Source organism: Bos indicus, chromosome 22 (assembly GCF_029378745.1).
Source record: "Bos indicus isolate NIAB-ARS_2022 breed Sahiwal x Tharparkar chromosome 22, NIAB-ARS_B.indTharparkar_mat_pri_1.0, whole genome shotgun sequence".
Taxonomy (NCBI): domain Eukaryota; kingdom Metazoa; phylum Chordata; class Mammalia; order Artiodactyla; family Bovidae; genus Bos; species Bos indicus.
Genome location: NC_091781.1, coordinates 15,521,354 through 15,532,831, shown reverse-complemented (window position 1 = coordinate 15,532,831; position 11,478 = coordinate 15,521,354).

Sequence of the window (11,478 nt, the reverse complement as noted above, 5' to 3'; positions counted from 1 at the left end):
TAAACACCAGCTTCTTAGCAGCAACTTTTTTTTTTTTTCACTTAATTTTATTTTGCATACCTTCTTCTTATGCCACCTCCTGCTTTAGCTTTCCTGACCCCCTAGGCCAGATGCAGTCTCTCTCCCTTTGGAACAATGCAACATGTTTATCTTTATAGTTAACAAAAGTACACAACAATAATGATGAGCAGAAACAGACTCCCAAATAGCTTATGACCCAGTAGGTGAGAGTGTACACCTTGCTCAATTTCCTGACTGGAGTCTCTGTTAGCGTTGAATTTGGCCTGAACTCTTACAACATTTTTTGGCACACCTTCCAACACAGAGAAACTTGTAATCATTCTGAAAACATCTCTGTACTTCTGGCTCATGGGAGAGGGAAGTTTCATGAGATTTAGATCAAAACTTGGCTAGATGACCGAATTACCTTTGTGGTGTCTGTACTTTTCTGTAAAGATCCTGCTCACTCAAACACACAGCAGGACAAATCCACACATTATTTGTAATGAGTGGCAACAATATGCAGAAGGAAGTCCAAATTAAAACAAAACAAAACAAAACCTCTAAAGGGAATGAGACTATTTTGCTACCAATGTCCTGGCTGACCACTCTTTAGCTTTACGATCTTGGGCAAGTCACTTAACTTCTCGGAGCTTCATTTTACTCCTTGGTAAAATGGGGATGGTTTTTGGAGACACCTTTCAAATGTACCTGGTTCCATCCTCCACATTCTCCATATATACTTCCACATCCACCTGTTGTCCATAGGGGGAAATCCAAAATTTTATGAGGTACCCAGAACAGATAGTGAGGATGAGATAAGGTATTTTTGATGACCATCTTTCCATTCCTCAAACCCACCAGATTCCCAATTGTATATTCTCTGCCAAGCTCATCACAGGGTCACCGCCGTTGAACATTCTTTTAACTGCTCGTTTACAGGGAGGGGACCTACTGCTTTTCCCTAAGAGTGGATCTCTTGGGAGCTCTGTCCAAGGCCATGATGGTTTGAGTTGCAATAAAAAGATAAAAAACTTATATTTTAAAATGAACCTATTCTTTGCTGCTCCTTGCTGCTCAGTCTCTCTTCCAGCAAACAGATTAGGAACCAGAAAACCCTGGCTTTTACAAGGAATTCTGAGCCACACATCAGATTATAAACAGCAGGTTGGAAGTGTGGTAAGAATGCCAGTTGCTTGAATGCTGAGGATGGGTTTATCTTCGGACACCCAGGGCTTTACATGCAAGTCGTGGTGGTATCCATTTTGAGCCCCCAGGCCTCATTCCTCTTTCTTGGGTCTCATACCTCTGACAGTGGTGGTTGCTCAATAGCTATGTGTGTGACACCTGCACTAATGGCTGGCTCCTGTCCCCACAGGCCAAAGATGAAGAGTGAGCTGGATGTCAGCTCCAATTCACAGATCACAGGACTGTGAGTCATAGAATTCCATGTTATATTAATTAAAAAATTCCATTATAATAGTAAACAAACCCCTTAGTAGAGCCAGCTTATTATTTTCAGATTCCTTCTTTATCAGCATTAGGGAGTGGAGCTGTGGAGGGAATGTATAAAGAGCATCACTTCCTAGGGCTGTTATGGGTTAGGTTTAGGGAGTTGTGAATCGTGTTCATCAGCCATGCAGAAGTTTAAAAGCATTCACCCCTCAAGACTTGTGCTATCAGACTAAAAAGATGTCACTAATCTTATTCTACAGGTGGTGCCATGGGGTTTTGAGCAATGCAGAATACTGGGGTACTTAATCTGAAGTTGTTAGAACCTTCCTGATTTCTGAGAATTTGGCATCTCTCAAGAATATAAGCATTTCGCTTTTTCTGACTTGGTAGAAATGTATAGCCCTATGGCTATTAGATGACAAGGAGTCAGCATGGCTCCAAGCATAAGAATGAGAAATGTAATTCTAGGGAGGGCCAAGGCCTTGGAAATAATGGGCCAACACAACACTGCAAGCTCTGGAGCCACTGGTGGGCATGGTAAGCAAGGCGTGTGAGGCCCACAAAAGCTAAATATAGAAAGGTTTAAAAGGAAGCTGCTTTAGGGAGATGACATAGAAATGACAGTTTCCAGATAGGGACTGACTGCAAACTATGTTTGGTTTTCATCTCAGCTAGGTTTGGGGTCAGATTCTCTAAAAGCAGTGCAAATCCCACACGACTTTTCCTGCACTGGCTAATTCTTGTTGACCTTTCTGCAGTACAGAGAACTCTCCATAGACTAAGTACGGAAACAAGGTGCAAGTGTGTCTTGCAGTGATGGAAGCCTCTCCCTAGCCTGGTCCCAAGCTTGTACAAAAGGAATGCTAGACAACAATGATCTCAAAGTCTGATTCAAGAGCTCTGCTTCTAGGACAGCTGGGGAAGATCTGACTGGAGACCAATCCACCCATCTGTAACCACTATAAACTGAACAAGACCAAGAAACAGCTTCCTGAAGGCACCAGAGAAGAAACACAGGCAAGCAGAGTCAGGAAGGGACTTGATACTTGGAATGGAGAGAACAGCATATTCACAACTCTTAGCTTGAGGAACTCTGCCACAACCCAGGACTCTGGTAGACAACCAGCAGTCTTTCTGGCTTCAAGAGCCAGACAGCACAGTATAGGGCAAGCATTGCTGTTGCTCAGTCACTAGGTCGTGTCCAACTCTTTGTGACCCCATGGACTGCAGCACGCCAGGCTTCCCTGTCCCTCACCAATTCCTGGAGTTTGCTCAAACTCACGTCCATTGAGTCAGTGATGCCATCCAACCAACTTATCCTCTGTCGTACCCTTCTCCTCCTGCCTTCAATCTTTCCCAGCATCAGGGTCCTTTCTAATGAATTGGCTCTTCCCATCAAGTGGCCAAAGTATTGGAGCTTTAGCTTCAGTAGCAGTCCTTGCAATGAATATTCATAGTTGATTTCCTTTAGGATTGACTGGTTTGATTCTCTTGCAGTCAAGGGACTTTCAAGAGTCTTCTCTAACACCACAGTTTGAAAGCATCAATTCTTCAGTGCTCAGCCTTCTTTATGGTCCAACTCTCACATCTGTACATGACTACTGGGAAAACCATAGCTTTGACTATATGAACCTTTGTTGGCAAGCATGGTCACTGCAAAATGATGGGGAATTCTATAAAGGGGAGAGCCAAAGAAGGGAGCCTTTAAAGTCTGTATATAATCTCTGTCCAAACTTCCAGCTGGTTGACAGGTCCAGATTATAGCTAAGGATGTAACAACTGAATTGAGATTTCAGCTGTCACCAGGAGAGAAGTGTTTGTAGTGGTCTGAATCCAATCAAATTAAACAATAAACCAAACAAAAAAAATCAACCCTCCTATGTCAGACGTATTGGGGGTGGAGGTGGGGTGTTAACATGTAGATTCCTAGGCCCACAAATCAACAGCATCAGAATCTCCTGAGCGGAGGGCCTCAACTCCGTGCTTCTAACAAGCATCCTCAATGATTCAAGCATAGAGCTCCAGCCTCGCTGTTTCTAGAGCTGACGCAGTCCGCAACTCATGCTCAGATGTTTGCTGAAAAGACTGCACCTGAAGATGCAATGTCTGTCTGCCAAGAGAAATGTGTCAGCTACCCACATTTTTGGTGCTGGGCACATGAAGCTGTGAAGTCATGTGGAGACACAGAGATGCTTCCCTCCTTCAGATCATCACTGAAAACTTTTATGGTCTGTCCCATCACACAGGGACAGGACAGCTGCCCCTCAGTAGTCTCCCACAGGTCAGCACAAGGCCTCCCGCCTCCACCAGCTTTTCCTCTTTGGATCCCACCCACCCCATGGAAAGCAGCATGTTCAAGCCTTGAATAGATGTAAGTTAAAGATGTGTTGGGGTTTCCATAAGTCAGCAGAGATATAGCAAGCTGGTTGGCACTGCTGCTGCTGCTGCTAAGTCGCTTCAGTCATGTCCGAAGGTGAAATACCAGTCATTCGTGTCTGGCGTCTTGGTCACAATATTTAATCGCTTCCACTGCTGTAACTTCCAGCTATAAAAACATTCACAAGTTAAAAACTAGGCTATAGCTCATCAGGAACACAACAAACGCAGCAGTAATGTTTGTAATGCACCTATCCCCTTGTCCTGGTCATTGTGACTAATACATCTAATTTTACCAAGGAGGACTTGGGCCAGTCATTCAGCTTTTCATACCCGTCTCCACAAGTGTCCCAAGTCATACAATGCAACAAACCTGATTTAGAACTCTCAGCCCTCACATCTGTCAGCTAAGCAACACTTCTCTCAAAACAGATGCACTGTTCAATAAGGAAGAAGGCCTGGGTTAATTTAGATTTTCAAACAATTAACCAGCACTTCATGAAAACTCTATGCCTTAAGTGAGTTTATAGAAATTTATTTTAAGGATTAAAATAGTTGGTGGAATAAAATTCTTTACCCATTTATTTAGTAAACTACTTTGATAAGAATGTTTTTCAGGGATTTCCCTGATGGTTCTGTGGTTAAAACTCTGTGCTCCCCATGCAAGGGGCTCAAGTTCAATCCCTTGTCACAGGGAACTGGGTCACACACACCACAGCTGAAGACTGAAGATCCTGATTGCCATAACTAAGAACCAGAGCAGCCAAAATAAATAAATAAATGAATTTATTTTGGGGTGTTTTTCAATTTTAAATCTGGGGCTCATCAAGTAATCCTAAAAGCCAGATTCTAGCCAAAAAAGACATTCTAACCAGTTCTAAGTATAATGTTAAACATTTTTTCCTAGAGAGTTTTTAGAGGAACAGGAAAAATATGGGGTGCATGTGAGATGGGGAAGAGACAGAAATAGAGGGAGAGTTTCATAAACGGGGAGACAGATATTCTAATTCAAGTCCCCCTTTCAACATGTTTATGCAAAAAACAGCAAAGAGGGCAGCTTCACGTTGGGGCTATGTTTCTATTAATACCTAAAGGCCAACAGAGGCCTGTTACAACTTCATAGTCCAGTTTTCAACAGTTAAATGACTGAGACTTACAGCTTCTCACACTCTGAACACCTGGCCCTCTCCCTACACTCTGGGTCTCACATCCACACAGAATACTGAGCCAGCAGGCCCCTTCAGTTATTTTCCTACCTGCTTCGTATGTAAACAAGATGTCTTTCTATATTTTACAAGCTTTTTATCAAAACATAAGGAAGGCACAAGGACTCAAAACTTACAAAAACATGTATGACAAGGAATTGTCCTCTTCAAAGCTATTATTAACAAACTCATCAAAAAGTCTATATACATATATATATATATATATATATATGAGTACATGGTAAGTATATTCTGTATATATATATTTATGAGTGTATACATACACTGGGGCTTCCCAGGTGGAGATAGTGGTAAAGAACCCTACCAATGCAGGAGACACAGGAGACATGGGTTCAATCCCTGGATTGGGAAGATCCCCTGGAGAAGGGCATGGAAACCCATTCCAGTATTCTTGCCTGGAAAATTCCATGGATAGAGGAACCTGGCAGACTATAGTCCATATGATCACAAAGAGTTGGACACGGTTGAAGCAACTTAGCATGCACGCATATGCGTATGTGTATATATATATATGAAATGCTATTCTGAATTTTGGAGGGTTTTCCTTTGGGTTTTTTCATTAAAGATATTTTGGAAATTTTTCATATTGTCACTTTATAGATAGACCTACCTCATATATTTCATTTATTCCAACTTATAGAACATGAGTAAGTTATTACAAATTATAGATCATGGGTAAGTTTTGATACATGTATGTACTGAGATCTACCTCATTTTTAACACTATATAAATACTCCCGTGTGGAACTAAATCAGTCATATATTGGGTTCCAGATTTTTCACACTACAAAGTGGCAATGAACAGCTGATAGCTGTCTCTGCACACTGGTGTTGGTGTATTTGTGGGACTAGACACTGGAAGCAAAACTGCTGCATCAAGTGGTATGGGGCGTGTATCATTTCACGGTATATTTGATTGGCCAAAAAATTCGTTGAGGGTTTTCTATGACAGCCTACAGAAAAAAACCAAATGAACTTTTTGGCCAACCCAATATTGTAAGTTATTTTTCAAAGGGGTGATTACAGTCTCCCCAATAGTATGTGAGAGTCCCTAGCTGCCCTGAGCTTTGCTAATACATCACCCTAACCATCCTTTTCTGCATCATCATATCCCTCCTCTGTAGAGTTAATCATAAGGTTTCCTCCTCCAGATATTACTCACTTTTTTCTGCTCTTTCTTTACTCCCAGAATATTGGAAATAAAAGCAAAAATAAACAAATGGGACCTAATTAAACTTAAAAGCTTCTGCACAACAAAGGAAACTATTAGCAAGGTGAAAAGGCAGCCTTCAGAATGGGAGAAAATAATAGCAAATGAAGCAACTGACAAACAACTAATCTCAAAAATATACAAGCAACTCCTACAGCTCAACTCCAGAAAAATAAATGACCCAATCAAAAAATGGGCCAAAGAACTAAATAGACATTTCTCCAAAGAAAACATACAGATGGCTAACAAACACATGAAAAGATGCTCAACATCACTCATTATCAGACAAATGCAAATCAAAACCACTATGAGGTACCATTTCACGCCAGTCAGAATGGCTGCGATCCAAGTCTACAAGCAATAAATGCTGGAGAGGGTGTGGAGAAAAGGGAACCCTCTTACACTGTTGGTGGGAATGCAAACTAGTACAGCCACTATGGAGAACAGTGTGGAGATTCCTTAAAAAACTGGAAATAGAACTGCCTTATGATCCAGCAATCCCACTGCTGGGCATACACACTGAGGAAACCAGAAGGGAAAGAGACACGTGTACCCCAATGTTCATCGCAGCACTGTTTATAATAGCCAGGACATGGAAGCAACCTAGATGTCCATCATCAGATGAATGGATAAGAAAGCTGTAGTACATATACACAATGGAGTATTACTCAGCTATTAAAAAGAATACATTTGAATCAATTCTAATGAGGTGGATGAAACTGGAACCTATTATACAGAGTGAAGTAAGCCAGAAAGAAAAACACCAATACAGTATACTAACGCATATATATGGAATTTAGAAAGATGGTAACAATAACCCTGTGTACGAGACAGCAAAAGAGACACTGATGTATAGATCAGTCTTATGGACTCTGTGGGAGAGGGAGAGGGTGGGGAGATTTGGGAGAATGGCACTGAAACATGTATAATATCATGTATGAAACAAGTCGCCAGTCCAGGTTCAATGCACGATACTAGATGCTTGAGGCTGGTGCACTGGGACGACCCAGAGGGAGGGTATGGGGAGGGAGGAGGGAGGAGGGTTCAGGATGGGGAACACAGGTATACCTGTGGCGGATTCATTTCGGTATTTGGCAAAACTAACACAATATTGTAAAGTTTAAAAATAAAATAAAATTAAAGAAAAAAAAACAACAACAAAGTTGTCTATACTGGCAACTTTCAATCTCCTCCATTCTTCCATTCTCTTTTGTTCTGTAAATTTCTATTATGGAAATTGTCAACTATGCATAAAAGTAAAGGAAATAGAATAATAAACTCTTAAATACATAAGCCCTTATGTATCTGTCACTCAGCTTCAACATAACATTCTGCTTATTTTCTCTACTTCCAGCTCCTTGCCTTTTTCTTTCTGGAATATTTTCAGGTAAATCCCAGTTATAAATTTAACCACAAATACTTAATATATACCTCTAACAAATAACAGCTTAAAAAAATACAACAGCACATAGTCACTACACCTATTTCACCCCATGAAATATCATCTGATATCCAATTGTCCTAAATTTTTCTTTGATTCCCAAAATGTCTTAAGTTGGTTCTGTGCAAATCAGGATCCAAACAAGTCCTTTAAGTTTCCCCAAACTTTTAAGTCCTACCACAACCATCTTTGTTTTATGCTTTCAATGTACTTAAGAAAATGGATTATTTCCATATTCTGGATTAAGCCTGTTAACATGGTCCTCAGTATCCTGTGCTTTCACAAATTGATCCTCAGATGTAAAAGGCTTGCTCAGATTGCAGTCAACTTTGTTTTGGACAACAATTCATCATGCCTGGTGTTGGGTTCTTGCTATTACAATAGGTCAGAGGCATGCAACTTCAGGCTGTTCCTTTTTTAGTAACACTGAATGTTGATCACTGGGTTCAGATGTTATCAACCTGAGCCATCTTTATTGGCGTTCCCCATAAATTTTTTACCAAATACTTTCAGCAGCATAGGTCCATTATTTCACTACAGGTAACAAAAGGGTGATTTCCTAATCCTGTCAAATCTCTGGCATTTCGTTATGATCCTTCAGTGAAAAACTTTCTCTCATCAAGTTAACCTGATACACAACGAAGTCAGGATAAATACTTCATTTTTCCAGTCAACAATTTTGAAAATACTAAGTTGGTGCACTAGTAGTCTCCAGAGATGACTGATGGATTATTATGATCTCAGAGATTTTTATAGATTCATGTCAACTGTTTTTTTTTTTTTTTGATGCTCAAATTGTTCCATCTTTGGCCAATGGAAGCTCCTTATAGCTGGCTCCTGGGTCCTTTTGACATCACCTTACTCTTACTGCTTCCTTGCTTTCAGACACAAGATTGTCCAACCTCATTTTGAATCTTCCCTGCCCCTTTTAATGGGACAGTTTGGGTGCTAGGGTACGCCTTGCTCCTGGATTCTGATCGCTACCAGGCCTTTTCAATGGGTAAAGCTATGCAATACGCATTTCTTAGAAAGATAAAAATAGATAACTATATTTTGCTGGTATTTTCAGTGAAAAATGCAATTACGGGGTTTTTACTTGATTTTATTCTTGTATCTCTTCCTCTCTTGTACAAAAACCTTGGCTCTTAATTCCTTTGACATAATATTTGCTTTATCACATGTAAATACACAGTTTTAGAATGACAATACCAATATCATTGCTGAAAATAAAAATACTAAATGCAGTTCTGTAGTTCTTCAGTTTATAGGATATATTCCATTAGAAAAGTGCAAACAAAATGCTGGGCTTTGTAACTGCTTGAACTAATTCTTCTATGTGTGGTTACACAACCAACTTCATAGCTAGTTAAGTTTTAGCTGTTTTTTTTTTTTTTTTGTCCCCATGAGGCTTGCGGGTCTTCGTTCTGTGACCAGGGATCAAACCCGGGTCCACAGCAGTGAAAGCACCAGGTCCTAACCACTGGACCGCCAGGAAATTTCCTAAGTTTTCATTTTAAGAGTTGATTTTTTAAATGACAGAAAACACTGACTGGATTCCAAAGTAAAAAGTATAAAACAAGATACAGATCTAGGTGCCACCTCTTGCCAGCTCCCTACCCCTTACCCCCATACCCCGCCCCCCACACCCCGCCAAGAGAACTGATTTCTTAGTTACTAGTGTAACTAATCCTACCATTGCCTTTAAAAAAAAAAAAATTGAAGCAAATACATGTTTATTTTTTCATTTGTTTCCTCCTTTCTTACACAATCAGGTAACACAATCTCCTGCTCTTCATTTTCACTTCCTCGTCTCTGAAGATGACTCCAGGACAGCATTTTGTGGGGGAGGGAAGGGGCAGAAGTTCAAGACTGTATTTTCAGAGCCTGCAACAGTTGGTTAGCAGTGCTAGCAAAGTCGGTACAACCTGAAGGCCATCTCACCACCCTTTTCAGGCATTCAACAGCAGAATCCTTAAAAATAAGACTAGAGACCAACTGAGATGAGTCTCCATTGGGGGCGGTGGGAAGGGTGGGTGGTTCTGAAGCCTTCTCCCTCTTCCTCCTAAAGATGCTCCTTCATTTTTTTAAAAAACAGCTGTTCAGTATTCCACTGTATGAATCCGCCATGTTTATTCCATCGATCCCCTCTAGATGGACATTTGGCTGGCTTCCACTCTTTAGCTGTAATAAATAGCACTGTCATAAAGATTTTTACTCGTACACCGACTCATATTTTTACCAGTACACCTCAGACAGATACTTAGAAGTGAGACTAAGGTTGAGGGATAAACTTATATTTAATTTGAGAATTTTTAACAAATTCCACCCACAGGAATCGGTACTGTTTGGAGTGCCTGTTTCCTCACTGTCTCACTGTATAACTTGCACTTTTTGCAATTCAACAGGGAAGAAAGGTTATCTTGGTGGTTTTAATTTGCATTTCTCTTTTTATGTTTATCTTCATATGTTTAAGAGCTATTTGCATTTTATTTTCTGTGAACTGTCCATATCTTTTTGCCAATTCTTTCTGGTTCTTTTCAAAGTTTAGAAATTCTTTATGTATTAGGGTTATATCAGCCCTTTGTGATAAATGCTGAAAATATTTTTTGTCACTTTATTATTTACTTTTAACTTTGCTTTTTTTGGCCATCCAAAACTCTTTTCGTTAAACATATAAATTCCTCCTTTTATTGTTCCTGGATTTTCAGTCACAGGAATGTTTTCCCCACTTTCAGGTCACAAAAGAATTCAGGTATGTTTTCTTCCAGTTATTTAGAAGGTTTCATTTTTACAATTGGGTCTCTAATCCATTTGGATTTTATCCTTCTGTACAGTATGAGAAATGGATTCAATTTTATTATCTTCCATATGGTTAATGACATTTGTCTCAACATCACTTTTTGAAGTCTTTTTCTCCGCCAATAAGATGATTCCTTTATCATACACTAAATTCCTGGACTTTTCCTCCATTGTTTACAGTGTGATATATATCTAGTAGAGTTATCCCTTCTTCTGTACTGTTTTTTTTTTGAGTTCTGGCTATTACTGTTTATTCTTTACAATACCTTTATGTAGGAAAAGACTTGTTTAATTGGAATCTAGTATGCCCTTTAAATATAAATATATGATGTATATGAATGGAGAAATTTCAAAAGTACTTCTAGATAATATTCTAAAACCAACTCCAGATAAACTAGAGTTTGTTTGTTTTAAAACTAGTTTTAGAAGAAAACAGAAATCATACTAGTGGACACATGGATACAGGTAAAGCCAGGGGTGGAACAGCCTTCCCTTAGAATGCAGACACTAGTGAAGTGAAAGCCGCTCAGTTGTGTCTGACTCTTTGCAAGCCAGAATACTAGAGTGGGCATCCGTTCCCTTCTCCAGGGCATTTTCCCAACCCAGGGATCGAACCCAGGTTTCTGACATCGCAGGCGGATTCTTTACCAGCTGAGCCACAAGGAAAGGCCCACAAGGGAAGAATGTAGACAAGTGTCCCTCAACACTCACTGCATCCATGGTCCTATGATAACTAGTATAAACCAACAGGACCATACCAAAGACAAGAAAACACACACTGGTCCTACTGCTACTATCACAGTCACATTTTTTTCTATAAAATAAGGTACCTTGTGCATGATGTAGCAAAGTCAAATGCTGAAATAGATTCTTTTAAGAAAAGAAAACATTTAGGACCCACTGTATTTTCAGGAACTCAAGGATTGTGAACTTTTGTGCTAGCTCAATCGTCACAAAATGACATACACAACA